The 16,403-nt window shown below is 41.6% G+C and overlaps 1 protein-coding gene across 5 annotated transcripts in view; it reads left to right on the plus strand.

Annotated features, from left to right (window-relative positions):
* appl2 (adaptor protein, phosphotyrosine interaction, PH domain and leucine zipper containing 2) overlaps window positions 1-16,403 on the plus strand; it is a 137,603-nt gene that overhangs the window by 25,593 nt on the left and 95,607 nt on the right. The window lies entirely within an intron of this gene.

Raw genomic sequence — 16,403 nt, forward strand, 5'->3', positions numbered from 1 at the left:
AACCCCATTCTCCTGCCTTCTTCTGATAACCCTGACTAACCAAGAACCTATCAACGTCTACTTTAAATATACTCAGCGATGTGTCCTCCACAGCTGTCCATGGCAGTGAATTCCACAATTTCACCATGCTCTGGCTCAAGAAATTCCTTCTCGTTTCTGTTCCAAATGGTGGTCCCTCTATTCTGGGTGTGCCCTTGTTACGGCGAGGCAGGGTCACGGGTTCAGTAAGTGGGACAGAAGACACTGATTAAGAGTAAGCACATTAGCCATTTATTTACAGACAAAAACTAAAACATGCAGCCAGATGTCTAAGTCAAGCAAGTGCTCATCTAAGCCACCCTAAGTTACAAAAACTATGACACTAAACATTCAAGCTTAACAATATGTAGTTAAGTCTCCCCAAGTTACACAACAGACTAAACCTGCAACAAATGGATATTTAGTGAAGAGTGCACATGGGCTCTCCTGTATCTGCAGCGTCCTTTGCCAATGGTTCCTCAGCACTAATCGTGAGCACGTCTTTCACACGTGCTGTTCTTGTACCACTGAGGCGCCTGGAACTGGAAACCTGGTGCCGTGGCATGCAAGGGAAAAAAAGCTCCGCATCCTTCAAATGGGTCAATCAGTGACTAGCACTGCAGAAGCAACTTTCGGATGGCAAGTAAATTAACTCTTCACATTACAGTCCTCTGGTCCAGACTCACCCACTATAGGAAACATCCTCTTCACATACAGTTCTTTCAATATTCGAAGTAAATTGGTTATCAAAGTACATATACAGTGGCGTGCAAAAGTTTGGGCACCCCTGATCAAAATTTCTGACTAAAAGATGAACTGGTTTACAAAAGGCATAAAGTTAAAGATGACACATTTCTTTAATATTTTAAGCAAGATTTTTTTTTTATTTCCATCTTTTACAGTTTCAAAATAACAAAAAAGGAAAAGGGCCCGAAGCAAAAGTTTGGGCACCCTGCATGGTCAGTACTTAATACTTTGTAGCCAGCTAAGAGTCTTTCAATTCTTGTTTGGGGGATTTTCACCCATTCTTCCTTACAAAAGACTTCTAGTTCTGTGAGATTCTTGAGCCGTCTTGTATGCACTTCTCTTTTGAGGTCTATCAACAGATTCTCGATGATGTTTAGGTCAGGGGACTGTGAGGGCCATGGCAAAACCTTCAGCTTGCGCCTCTTGAGGTAGTCCATTGTGGATTTTGAGGTGTGTTTAGGTTCATTATCCTGTTGTAGAAGCCATCCTCTTTTCATCTTCGGCTCTTTTACAGACGATGTGATGATTGCTTCCAGAATTTGCTGGTATTTAATTGAATTCATTCTTCCCTCTACCAGTAAATGTTCCCCGTGCCACTGGCTGCAACACAAACCCAAAGCATGATCAATCCACCCCCGTGCTTAACAGTTGGAGAGGGGTTCTTTTCATGAAATTCTGCACCCTTTTTTCTCCAAACATACCTTTGCTCATTGCGGCCATAAAGTTCTATTTTAACTTCATCAGTCCACAGGACTTGTTTCCAAAATGCATCTGGCTTGTTTAGATGTTCCTTTGAACCTTTTGAATAGAACTTTTTGGCTATTCACAGTAAGAGAAATTTTGACCAGGGGTGCCCAAACTTTTGCATGTCGCCATATACGACCCTGAGGTTCATTGCCTTGCAGGCATTCTCAGTAAATCCATAATAGAATCATAACAGAATCAATGAAAGACCGCACCAACTTGGGCATTCAACCCGAGTGCAGACTATGTGAATACAAAAAGAAAGGTGTAATAATTTAAAAAAAGCAATAAATATCGAGAACATGAGATGAAGAGTCCTTGAAAGTGAGTCCATAGGTTGTGAGAACATTTCAGTGATGGAGCAGGTGAATTTATCCCCTTGGTTCAAGAGCCTGATGGTTGAGGGATAATGACTGTTCCTGAACTTGGTGGTTTGAGTCCTGAGGCTTTTGTTCTTTCTTCCTGATGGCAGCAGCAAGGAGAGAGCATATCCTGGGTGGTGGGTTCCCTGATAATGGATGCTGCTTTCCTGCAACAACACTCCATGTAGATGTGCTCAATGGTGGGGGAGGGCTTTACCTGTGATGGACTGGGTCATATCCATGACTTTTTGTTCAAGGGCATTGATGTTCCCATACAAGACTGTGATGTAGCCAATCAATATACACATCAAAAGAAATTTGTCAAAGTTTTAGATGTCATGCTGAATCTTTGCAACTCCTAAGGAAGTAGAGGTGCTGCCACACTTTCATTGTAATTGCACTTGTGTGCTGGACCCAGGACAGATCCTCCAAAATATTAACACTGAGGAATTTAAAGTTGCTGACCCTCTCCACCTCTGGTCCTCCGATGAGGACTGGCTCATGGACGCCAGTTTCCTCCTTCTGAAATCAATTATCAGCTCTTGGGTCTTGCTGATATCGTGTAAGAGGTTGTTATGACACCACTCAGCCAGATTTTCAATCTCCCTCCTATATGCTGATTCGTTACCAACTTTGATTTGACCTACAACAGTGTTGTCGTCAGCAAATCTCAATATGGTATTAGAGCTGTGCTTAGCCTCACTGTCATAGGTGTAAAGTGAGTGGAGCAGGGGCTAAGCACACAACCTTATGTTTGATAGGTTTCAATGCATTCCCTCCTTATTCTGCTAAACTCCAGCAAATACAGGCCCTGAGCAATCAAACACTTCTCATATACCATCCCTTTCATTCATGGAATCATTCTCATGAACCTCCTCTGGACTCTCTCCAATGCCAACACACCTTTTCTTAGATAAGAGACCCAAAACTGCTCTCAGTACTCCCAAGTGAGTCCTCACCAATGCCTTAGAAAGCTTCAGTATCATATCCTTGCTCTAGTATACGAGTCCTCTCAAAATAGATGCTGACACTGCATTTGCCTTCCTTACCACTGACTTGCAAGTTAACCTTTAGAAAATTTTGCACGAGGATTCCCAAGTTCCTCTGCAACTCTGATTTTTGAATTTTCTCCATTCTTAGAAAATAATCCACACCTTTATTCCTTCTATTAAAGTGCATAACCATAAACTTCCCTGCATTATATTTCATCTGCCACTTATAACCATATATATAAAACATATAACAATTACAGTCCGTGCCGAATTCTTACTCTGACCTAGTCCCACCGACCTGCACTCAGCCCATAACCCTCCATTCCTTTCCTGTCCATATAGTTGTCCAATTTAACTTTAAATGACAACATCGAACCTGCCTCAACCACTTCTGCTGGAACCTCATTCCACACAGCTACCACTCTCTGAGAAAAGAAGTTCCCCCTCATGTTACCCCTAAACTTTTGCCCTTTAACTCTCAACTCATGTCCTCTTGTTTGAATCTCCCCTACTCTCAATGGAAAAAGCCTATCCACGTCAACTCTATCTATCCCCCTCATAATTTTAAATACCTCTTTCAAGTCCACCGCCTAAACCTACATTCCAAAGAATAAAGACCTAACTTGTTCAACCTTTCTCAGGTGATGAAACCCAGGTAACATTCCAGTAAATCTTCTCTGTACTCTCTCTATTTTGTTGACATCTTTCCTATAATTTGGTGACCAAAACTGTACACAATACTCCAAATTCGGCCTCACCAATGCCTTGTACAATTTCAACATTACATCCCAACTCCTATACTCAATGCTCTGATTTATAAAGGCCAGCATACCAAAAGCTTTCTTCACCACCCTATCCACATGAGATTCCACCTTCAGTGAAATATGCACCATTATTCCTAGATCCCTCTGTTCTACTGCATTCTTCAATGCCCTACCATTTACCATGTATGTCCTATTTTGATTAGTCCTACCAAAATGTAGCACCTCACATTTTTCAGCATTAAACTCCATCTGTCATCTTTCAGAACCACTCTTCTAACCGACCTAAATCTCTCTGCAAGCTTTGAAAACCTACTTCATTATCCACAACTCCACCTATCTTAGTATCATCTGCATACTTACTCATCCAATTTACCACCCCATCATCCAGATCATTAATGTATATGACAAATAACATTGGACCCAGTACAGATCCCTGAGGCACACCACTAGTCACCGACCTCCAATCCGACAAACAGTTATCCACCACCACTCTCTGGTGTCTCCCATCCAGCCACTGCTGAATCCATTTTACTACTTCAATATTAATACCTAACGATTGAACCTTCAGTGTGGAACCTTGTCAAAAGCCTTACTGAAGTCCATATAGACAGCATCCACGGCTTTACCCTCGTCAACTCTCCTAGTAACCTCTTCAAAAAATTCAATAAGATTTGTCAAACATGACCTTCCACGCACAAGTCCATGCTGACTGTTCCTAATCAGACCCTGTCTATCCAGATAATTATATATACCATCCTTAAGAATACTTTCCATCAATTTACCCACCACTGACGTCAAACTCACAGGCCGATAATTGCTAGGCTTACTCTTAGAACCCTTCCATTCTCCAAATCTGTCCAAGCCCTTCTGCAGATTCTCTGCTTCCTCAACACTGTTTCTCCAGCTACCTTTAGTCTGCAAACTTGACCACAAAGCCATCAATTCCACCATCCAAATCATTGACATATAATATGAAAAGAAGCGGTCCCGATACAGACTCCTGTGAAACACCACTAGTCACCGGTAGCCAACTAGAAATGATCCCCTTTATTCTGACACCTGGCCTCCTGGCAATCAGCTCATCTTTTATCCATGCTAGTATCTTTCCTGTAATAAGACCATAAGACAATGGAGCAGAAGTCGGCCACTCGGCCCATCGAGTCTGCTCTGCCATTTTATCATGAGCTGATTCATTCTCCCATTTAGTCTCACTCCCCCTGCCTTCTCACCATAACCTTTGATGCCCTGGCTACTCAGATACCTATCAATCTCTGCCTTAAGTACACCCAATGACTTGGCCTCCACTGCCACCTGTGGCAACAAATTCCTTAGATTCCTCTGGCAAAAAAAATTTCTTTGCACCTCTGTTCTGAATGGGCGCCATTCAATCCTTAAGTCATGCCCTCTCGTACTAGACTCCCCCATCATGGGAAACAACTTTGCCAGATACACTCTGTCTATGCCTTTCAACATTCGAAGTGTTTCTGTGAGGTCCCCCCTCATTCTTCTAAACTCCAAGAAATACAGTCCCAAGAGCGGACAAATATTCCTCATATGTTAACCCTCTCATTCCTGGAATCATTCTAATGAATCTTCTTTGTACCCTCTCCAACGTCGGCACATCCTTTCTTAAATAAGGAGACCAAAACTGCCCACAGTACTCCACAAGTGAGGTCTTACCAGCGCCTTATAGAGCCTCTCCATCACATCCCTGCTCCTATACTCTATTCCTCTAGAAATGAATGCCAACATTGCATTCACCTTCTTCACCACCGACTCAACCTGGAGGTTAACATTAAGGGTATCCTGCACGAGGACTCCCAAGTCCCGTTGCATCTCAGAACTTTGAATTCTCTCCCTATTTAAATAATAGTCTGCCCATTTATTTCTTCTGCCAAAGTGCATAACCATACACTTTCCAACATTGTATTTCATTTGCCACTTCCTTGCCCATTCTTTCAATCTATCCAAGTCTCTCTGCAGACTCTCTGTTTCCTCAGCACTACCGGCCCCTCCACCTGTCTTTGTATCATCAGCAAACTTAGCCACAAAGCCATCTATTCCATAATCCAAATCATTGATATACAACGTAAAAAGAAGCGGCCCCAACACTGATCCCTGTGGATCACCACTGGTAACTGGCAGCCAACCTGAATAGGATCCCTTTATTCCCACTCTGTGTTTCCTGCCAGTCAGCCATCGCCCTATCCACGTATGTAACTTTCCCGTAATTCCCTGGGCTCTTACCTTGTTAAGCAGCCCCGTGTGTGGAACCTTGTCAAAGGCCTTCTGAAAATCCAAATATACAACATCCACTGCATCTCCCTTGTCTAGCCTACTGGTAATTTCCTCAAAAAATTGTAATAGGTTTGTCAGGCAGGATTTTCCTTTAAGGTAACCATGCTGAGTTCTGCCTATCTTGTCATATGCCTCCAATACTCCGTAACCTCATCCTTGACAATCGACTCCAACAACTTCCCAACCACTGATGTCAAGCTAACAGGTCTATAATTTCCTTTTTGCTTCCTTGCCCCCTTCTTAAATAGCAGAGTGACATAATATCATAATAATATGATATTATTATCATGACATAATATCTTGTTAATCTGCTTCATGTGTGGCACCTTATCAAAGGTCTTCTGAAAATCCAAATAAACAACATCTACAGACTCTCATTTGTCTATCCTGCCTGTTATTTCCTCAAAGAATTCCAGCAGATTTGTCAAGCAAGCCTTCCCCTTAAGGAAACCATGCTGACCCTGGCTTACCTTATAATGCACCTCCAAGTACTCCAATTGCTCTTCCTTAATGATGGACTACAACATCTTCCCAACCTTTGGAGTCTGGCTAACTAGTGTATAATTTCTTTTCTTTTGTCTCTCTCCCTTCTTAAAGATTGCAGTGACATTTGGAATTTTCTATTCATCCAGAACCATTCCAGAATCAACTGGAAATCACCTGAAGTGTGTAACTTGGGTGGCTGATGGTTAAGTTGTTCTCTGATCCTGGCAATCCATTTGCAAATGTTTCATCACCAGGCAAAATTCTGACAGATTTGTAAGGCAAAGTTTTCCTTTAAGGAAATTATACTGACTTTGTTACTGACTAGTTTACCTTCATATTTTATCTTTTCTCTCCTTATGTTTTTTTAGTTGCCTTCTATTTTTTTTAAAAGCTTCACAATCTTCTAACTTCCCAGTAATTTTTGCTATATTGTATGCCCTCTTGTTTGCTTTTATGCTGTTTTTGACTTCCCTTGTCAGCCGTGGTTGCCTCATCCTTCCTTTAGAATACAGGATTACAGGAATACAGGATTTAGAATACAGGATTCATCTTTGGAATCCTGCACCTTCTTCTGAATTGTCCCTGGAAACTCCAGCCTTTGCTTTTCTACTATCATCCCTGGTAGTGACCCCTTCCAAATAACTTTGGCCAGCATTATTTCTCATGTCTCTGCAGTTCCCTTTACTTTACTGTAATAATACATCAGAATTTATCGTCCCTTTCTCAAACTGCAGAGTGAATTCTGTCATATTATGATCACTATTTCTTAAGGGTTCCTTTATCAAATCTGGTTCATTACACAACAGCCAGTCCAGAAGTGCCTTTCCTCTAATGAGCTCAACCACAAGCTGCTCTAAAAAGCCATCTCGTAGGCATCTACAAATTCCCTCCTTGAGATCCAGCTCCAACCTGATTTTCCCAATCTCCCTGCATATTGAAATCCTCCATGAAATCGTAACATTATGCTTATTACATGCCTTTTGTGTTTCACTTTGCAATTTATATCCCACATCCTGGCTGCTGTTTGTGAGCCTGTAAATAACTTCCAGCAGTGTCTTTTTACCCTTGCAGTTTCTTAACTCATCCCACAAGGATTTTACATCAACAGATTATGTATCCCATCTTTCTAAGGATTAATTTTCATTTTTTACCAACAGAGCCACCCATTCTGTCTGCCTACCTGCCTGTCCTTTCAATACAATGTGTATCCTTGGATGTTAAGCTTTTAACTATGATCTTGTTTCAGCCACAACTCGGTGATGCCCACAACATCATACCTGCCAATATGTCTGTGATACAAGATCATCTACCTTATTCCATATAGTGGTGCATTCAAATATCATCATCATCATCATCAGGTGCCGTGCCCAGTTTGAGCTTTGACTGCCATGGCCCACACCCTCCTGTTTCGGGTCAAATGAATCAATTCATTGGTATTCATTTCCAGTTCTCCGACTGCTGTCCCCATCATCATTTATCTTTGCTTTCCTCCCTTCAATCTTTCCCATAATTACCGTGCATTCTAACTCTTCTTGTCCAATGAAGTTACGTTGCCTTTTCATGATCTCATACATTATTTCTCTTCCTATGCTTGCTCTGTTCATGATATCCTCATGAGATATTCATTTCGTCCATGATATTCTTTGCATCCTCCTCAAAAACCACATCTCTGCTGCTTTAATTCGTTTCCTCATGTTACTAGATATTGTCCAATATTCTGAGCCGTATAACATAACTGGATAAACATAACATTTCAGTACTCTGAGGCAGGTTGTCATGCCTAGTTTAGTATTGGTTAGTATACTCTTCATTCTCGTAAAGGTGTCTTTTGCCATCCCTATTCTTTTGATATCCATGTCGCACCTGCCATCTGATGTCACCCAGCTTCCTAAGCAGCAAAAGTTCTGTACTTGTTTTATGTCTTCCCCATTTATTCTCAGCCTGCAGATAGGATTCTCCTTCTTTCTGGATATCACCATACATTCTGTCTTTTTGCAATTGATAGATAGACCCATTTTTGCACTTTCTTCAACAACTTCAATTAAGTTTTGTAGTTCTTCCTCCGTACTTGCAATTAACACAGTGTCATCCACGTATCTAAAGTTATTGATGCTTTCACCACCAACTTTGATTCCCAAGATGTCTCTTATTTTTTGTAATATTGTTTCACTGTACACATTAAACAAATCAGGGAAGAAAACACACCCTTGTCTAATGCCTTCAAATGTAACACCTTCAGTCCTGTATTCGTCACCCTTTTTGATTTTGTCCCCATGTTACACTTCAACTCATCCCACTGACTGCGATTTTGTCGTATCATCTGCTTGCCCTTCCTCAGTCTCACTACATACTGCAGAATGGGGGGAGGGATCTCATTCTCAAATATTGAAAGGCCGAGATAGAGTGGATGTGGAGAAGATGTTTCCTATAGTAAGGGAGAGTCTAGAACCAGGAGGCACAGCTTCAGAATACATGGATGCCCCTTTTGGCTGAGCAAACTCGATGGGCCAAATGTTCTATTTCTGCCCTTTTGTCATGGTCTTGTAGTCTAATTATAATGTGTTTGTAAGGGCACAATTTTACCTCTGATAACTTTGAAAAATAGTTTTGGATCTCTGATAGAAATTCAAATGACGATATGAAAATATTGCAAAAAATGTACAAGGTTTGGGAAAAGGAAATTAGAGGTTGATGATGTTGTCACAGTCATCATGGATCGTGTTCTTACAGTCTTGTTTTCTTTCTCACCTACTGCAACATCCTGATTTGGGAGGAATTTTCAAAGGTTTCTAACATTTCTGCATAAGGTGCACAATGCAACTCTGGTGCTGAGATAGTGAATGGGTGCAAGTTAGATTGGTTGCCAAGTTCTTTATGATAAAGGGAATATATTCCCCACCACTCTTGACCTACAGGTATGTAATACAGACACTGGATATGACTCTGTGTTTAAAATTGAGCCATTTACTCACTGTCTGACCTACGTTTGTGTCACTGGTCCTTTTGCTTTTGCTCTGTGCTGATGATGGTAATGTCAGTGATTGTTTCTGGTGTCTCGATGCTAGGTATATACAGGCCCACAATCCCTTATCCAAAATCCTTGGGCCAGTTGCATTTCGGAATTCAAAATTTTTCAGATTTCAGGACCCCCCCACCGATACCAAAAAACACGTATGCTCAAGTCCCTTATTTAACCTGTCTCAGTGTGGTGGACTCTAGGACCCGGCGGCGCACCAAACCTACGCATATCCTCCTGTATACTTTAAATCATTTCTAGATTACTTATAATACCTAATACAATGTAAATGCTACGTAAATAGTTGTTATACTGTATTAGGGAATAATGACAATAAAAAATTTTATTTCCAACAAAAACATTCAATAAAACATAAAAGTATACAGCTTCAAATGAATTGAATTAAACTCATGGTAAATGACTTATTGGAATAAATGTAGAACGTCACTGTCACTATAAAACTTCAGTATCTTGTCTTTCTGTTTATTTAAATCATATACAGTGGTAGTTCCGACACTATTTTCTTCCGTAAGACGCCACACAGACACCACGATCAAGCTTCTGCAATAACTCCACTTTCTGTGTTATTGATAATGATAGATGCTTCCTTCTCTTTTTCTCATTGTTACCCATAGGGGTATCTGCAACTCTTTTTGACATTTTCACAGTGAAATTAAACACAAAGTCAACAGTGAATGCAAAATATCAGTGAACAGAAAATGCACGTGTAACCAGTACGAGCGCTAAGCCAAAACTGACGTCTGGCAGTCTCTGCTAGTGCTGCCACATCACACCTGAGTGACGTCAGCTGTTGGTGAAAAAAACTTCGGTTTTCGTAGCTTTTTGGATTTCAGAACTTCTGATGTAGGAATGTGCACCTGTATAAGTAATAAGGTTATAATGAGCCCCAGAGCTGAGTGAGCATTTATGAACAGGTAGTATCACAAACAAGATTCCAGGAGGGTACATTGCCTCCCCGGTGCAAGGGTCAAGGATGTCTCTGAGCGGCTGCAGGACATTCTGGAGTGGGAGGGTGAACAGCCAGTGGTCGTGGTGCACATAGGTACCAACGATATAGGTAAAAAATGGGATGAGGTCCTACAAGGTGAATTTAGGGAGTTAGGAGATAAACTAAAAAGTAGGACCACAAAGGTAATAATCTCTGGATTACTACCAGTGTCACGTGCTAATCAGAGTAGAAATAGGAGGATATATCAGATGAATACGTGGCTTGAAAAATGGTGCAAGGGGGAGGGATTCAAATTTCTGGGGCATTGGAACCAGTTCTGGAGGAGGTGGGACCGGTACAAACAGGACAGTCTGCACCTGGGCTGACTGGAACCAATGTCCTAGAGGGAGTGTTTGCTACTGTTGTTCAGGAGGATTTAAACTAATGTGGTAGGGGGATGGGAACAAGTGCAGAGAGACAGAAGGGTGTAGAATGAGGGTAGAAGCAAAAAGTAGTAAGGTGAAAAGTAAAAGTGGCAGGCCGGCAAATCCAGGGCAAAAGTCAAAAAGGGCCACTTTTCAACATAATTGTATAAGGGCTAAGAGTGTTGTAAAAGCAAGCCTGGAAGGCTTTGTGTGTCAATGCAAGGAGCATTCGTAACAAGGTGGATGAATTGAATGTGAAGATAGTTATTAATGAATATGATATAGTTGTGATCACAGAGACATGGCTCCAGGGTGACCAAGGATGGGAGCTCAACATTCAAGGATATTCAATATTCAGGAGGGATAGACAGGAAAGAAAAGGAGGTGGGGTAGTGTTGCTGGTTAGAGAGGAGATTAACGCAATAGAAAGGAAGGACATTAGCCGGGAAGATGTGGAATCGATATGGGCAGAGCTGCATAACACTAAGGGGCAGAAAACGCTGGTGGGAGTTGTGTACAGGCCATCTAACAGTAGTAGTGAGATTGGGGATGGCATTAAACAGGAAATTAGAAATGCAGGCAATAAAGGAACAGCAATTATAATGGGTGACTTCAATCTACATATAGATTGGGTGAACCAAATTGGTAAGGGTGCTGAGGAAGAGGATTTCTTGGAATGTATGCGGGATAGTTTTCTGAACCAACATGTCGAGGAACCAACTAGAGAGCAGGCCATTCTAGACTGGGTATTGAGCAATGAGGAAGGGTTAGTTAGCGATCTTGTCATGCGAGGGCCCTTAGTTAAGAGTGACCATAATATGGTGGAATTCTTCATTAAGACGGAGAGTGATATAGTTAATTCAGAAACAAAGGTTCTGAACTTAAAGAAGGGTAACTTTGAAGGTATGAGACGTAAATTAGCTAAGATAGACTGGCAAATGATACTTAAAGGGTTGATGGTGGATATGCAATGGCAAGCATTTAAAGATCGCATGGATGAACTACAACAATTGTTCATCCCGGTTTGGCAAAAGAATAAACCAGGGAAAGTGGTGCACCTGTGGCTGACAAGGGAAATTAGGGATAGTATCAATTCCAAAGAAGAAACATACAAATTAGCCAGAAAAAGCGGCACACCTGAGGACTTGGAGAAACTCAAGAGTGTAGCAGAGGAGGACAAAGGGCTTAATTAGGAAAGGGAAAAAAGATTATGAGAGAAAGCTGGCAGGGAATATAAAAACTGACTGTAAAAGCTTTTATAGATATTTGAAAAGAAAAAGATTGGTTAAGACAAATGTAGGTCCCCTACAGACAGAAACAGGTGAACTGATTATGGGGAGCAAGGACATGGCAGACCAATTGAATAATACTTTGGTTCTGTCTTCACTAAGGAGGACATAAATAATCTTCCGGAAATAGTAGGGGACAGAGGGTCTAGTGAGATGGAGGAACTGAGGGAAATACATGTTAGGTAAATTGAAGAGATTAAAGGCAGATAAATTCCCAGGGCCAGATGGTCTGCATCCCAGAGTGCTTCAGGAAGTGGCCCAAGAAATAGTGGATTCATTAGTGATAATTTTTCAAAATTTTAGATTCTGGACTAGTTCCTGAGGATTGGAGGGTGGCTAATGTCCCCCTGCTTTTTAAAAAAGGAGGGAGAGAGAAACCGGGGAATTATAGACCGGTTAGCCTAACATCGATGGTGGGGAAAATGCTAGAGTCAGTCATCAAAGATGTGATAACAGCACATTTGGAAAGCGGTGAAATCATTGGACAAAGTCAGCATGGATTTGTGAAAGGAAAACCATGTCTGATGAATCTCATAGAATTTTTTGAGGATGTAACTAGTAGAGTGGAGAGGGGAGAACCAGTGGATGTGGTATATTTGGATTTTCAAAAGGCTTTTGATAAGGTCCCACACGGGAGATTGGTGTGCAAACTTAAAGCACACGGTATTGGGGGTATGGTATTGATGTGGATAGAGAATTGGTTGACAGACAGAAAGCAAAGAGTGGGAATAAATGGGACCTTTTCAGAATGGCAGGCAGTGACTAGTGGGGTACCGCAAGGCTCAGTGCTGGGACCCCAGTTGTTTACAATATATATTAATGACTTAGATGAGGGAATTAAATGTAGCATCTCCAAGTTTATGGATGACACGAAGCTGGGCGGCAGTGTTAGCTGTGAGGAGGATGCTAAGAGGATGCAGGGTGACTTGGATAGGTTAGGTGAGTGGGCAAATTCATGGCAGATGCAATTTAATGTGGATAAATGTGAGGTTATCCACTTTGGTGGCAAGAACAGGAAAATAGATTATTATCTGAATGGTGGCCGATTAGGAAAAGGGGAGGTGCAACGAGACCTGGGTGTCATTGTACACCAGTCATTGAAAGTGGGCATGCAGGTACAGCAGGCGGTGAAAAAGGCGAATGGTATGCTGGGATTCATAGCAAGAGGATTCGAGTACAGGAGCAGGGAGGTACTACTTCAGTTGTACAAGGCCTTGGTGAGACCACACCTAGAGTATTGTGTGCAGTTTTGGTCCCCTAATCTGAGGAAAGACATCCTTGCCATAGAGGGAGTACAAAGAAGGTTCACCAGATTGATTCCTGGGATGGCAGGACTTCCATATGATGAAGGACTGGATCGACTAGGCTTATACCCTCTGAAATTTAGAAGATTGAGGGGGGATCTGATTGAAACGTATAAAATCCTAAAGGGATTGGACAGGCTAGATGCAGGAAGATTGTTCCCGATGTTGGGGAAGTCTAGAACGAGAGGTCACAGTTTGAGGATAAAGGGGAAGCCTTTTAGGACTGAGATGAGGAAAAACTTCTTCACACAGAGAGTGGTGAATCTGTGGAATTCTCTGCCACAGGAAACATTTGAGGCCAGTTCATTGGCTATGTTTAAGAGGGAGTTAGATATGGCCCTTGTGGCTAAAGGGATCAGGGGGTATGGAGAGAAGGCAGGTACAGGGTTCTGAGTTGGATGATCAGCCATGATCGTACTGACTGGCGGTGCATGATCGAAGGGCCTGATGGCCTACTCCTGCACCTATTTTCTATGTTTCTAAACATGAAAGAATCTTTGGGGGCTGGAAATTCAAAACCGCGCACACAAAATGCTGGAGGAACCAGAACTGATGAAGGGTCTCGGCCCAAAATGTCGACTGTTTATTCTTTTCCATAGATGCTGTCTGGCCTGCTGAGTTCTTCCAACATTTTGTGTGTGTTACTTAATGAACATGTTATTGGCTAGTGCTACCTGACAGGAAATAGAATCAGGATGGGCCATTAGGCCATTAGCCCTACTTCCTTGCCCTGATTCAGCTATTAACCAATATTCTACCAGTCTAGAGATGGAGCTAAGTGACAATTGTTTCTTCCATCAAGTACCCATCTGTACTAATCCCATTTACAAGTACTTGGTCAACATGCTTCTGATGATTCAAGTGCATGACTAGATACTTTGTAAATGTTGCAATGTTAGCTGTCTCTGGCTCCCACTCGGTCAGTATGTTCCAGGTTCCAGCCAGTTTTTTAAGTTGTGTCCCCTGTAGACCTCTCAATCCTTTTGTTAAACCTATGCCCTGTTCTAAATACTTCTGCTGCAGAGACATGTTTACTACTGACTACCCTATTCTATGCCCCTCATAATTTTGTACACCTGTTTCTGGTCTTTCTCAGCTTACTCCACTGCAAGATAAACAAACCCTTCTCATAACATTTGGTGAACTCATATGCTCTCTCTCCAATACATTCATGTTCTTTCTGCACAATGGCAGTTAAAACAGTGCATAATTTTATAAAGTTGCACCGTAGCTTCCCTTCCGTTATGTCTATGCCCTGGCTAATGAAGGACAGTGTCAAGTCTGCCGCCCTATCTACTTAGTCTATATTCTAACTTTGACCTCCCAAATGTATTGCTTAGAAAGATTAAATTCCATCTGCCATTGCTTTGCCCAATTCACCAATTGATCAGTGTCTTCCTGAGTGAAACTATCATTATCTACAAAATTACTGATCATTCCTCTTACATTGATAACTAAGTTATATAGCAAACATTAAGGTGCTAGTACCTATCCCGGTGGTACACCACTGGTCACGGCATTCCTAATCCCAAAAATACCCATCCACTGTCATTCTTTATCTCCCATTACCAAGCCAATTTTGGATTCAGTTTGTCAATTTGCCCAAAATCTTTGGACTAGCCTTCCATATGGAATCTTGTCTTTCTTTATGTGGACTACATCAGCCTTACCTCTCTCATCAGTATACTGAGTTACATCTTCAAAAATCTGGAATAAAATAGGACTTCCTAAATAACACAAAAAAGTCATGCTATCTCTGATCAGAGTAAATTAATCCTGTCCCATTGAATTATATTCGGAGAGATTTGTTCCCACAAAATAAGACCCTGGGCTGAAATTACTTGTTGCATTCCTACTTTCCTTCCTGAGAAAACAGATTTGCTGTCCTCCAGTTTTCTGGCACCTCACTGGGATCCTAGATATCTTTAATTTTGCTTCTCATAGTACCTTGGGATGGATCTCTTTCAGCTCTGGGATTTATCCACCTTTCTAACACATTTTTTAATGATAATATTCTCTAGAATGTCAACAGCTCCTCCCCAGAATCTCCAGCATATTGTCTTTCTTCTAGTGAAAATGTAAGAGAAGTATTCACTTAAAACCTTGCTGAATTCCTGTGGCTCCGACCTCCCACCCCCCCTCCCTTTCCTTGACCACCCTCTTGGTCTTGGTAGACTTAATAAATGTTCTTTATCAAACTCTCGATGTCCCATGACATCTAGAATTCTCTGGATGTGTAATTTTTACCATTCACTGTTGTGGGAATATGTTGGCCTTGAATTCTTGCCATTTCACTTTTAAAAGATTCCCACCTCAGCTGGAGATTTACTCAAAAGCTGTTCCCATGCTATTTGGTTGGCTGTGTTTAATAATTTTGAAATCAACCTTCCCCCCCACTACAGGGCTTTAAGTTGCTGACTACCCTTGCATCTTTCTATAATTACCTTGGAGCATAGAGCTGTGGTGACTCTTGCTAAAATGCTGTAGAAGAGATTTATAAGGACGTTTCCAAGTCATCCAGTCTTAGAGCAATACATCACAGGTAAATGGCCTTCAGCCCAATTCCATCTATCCCGACCATGCCAGGACTAACAGGCTATGGGGCAGCTTGTTCCTACAAGCCATTAGACTTATAATTTCACATGTCTGTACATTGTCACTGAGTTATAATGCAAAGATTTTTACTATCTCACGTTGTGAGATTGACGTGGGATTTAAATAAATTGTAAATTCTGTATACCGTGGTGCCCACCCAGCTAGTCTCAATTTCTTGCATTAAGCCCAGAGACTCCCATCGTAATGTACCTTTCCAAATGCTTTTTAATAATACTATTTTCCCTACCTCAACCACTTCCTCTGGCAGCTCCTTTCATATACTCACCACCCTCCGATGAAAAGTTGCCCCTCAGCTTCCTTCTCACCCTAAGCCTATGCTCTCTACTTTTTGACTCCCTTATCTTGGGGAGTAGAATGTTACCATCAGCCTTATCTGTGCTTATCATAATTTTC

The sequence above is a fragment of the Mobula birostris genome, chromosome 23 (genome assembly GCF_030028105.1).
Source record: "Mobula birostris isolate sMobBir1 chromosome 23, sMobBir1.hap1, whole genome shotgun sequence".
NCBI classification, from domain to species: Eukaryota; Metazoa; Chordata; class Chondrichthyes; order Myliobatiformes; family Myliobatidae; genus Mobula; species Mobula birostris.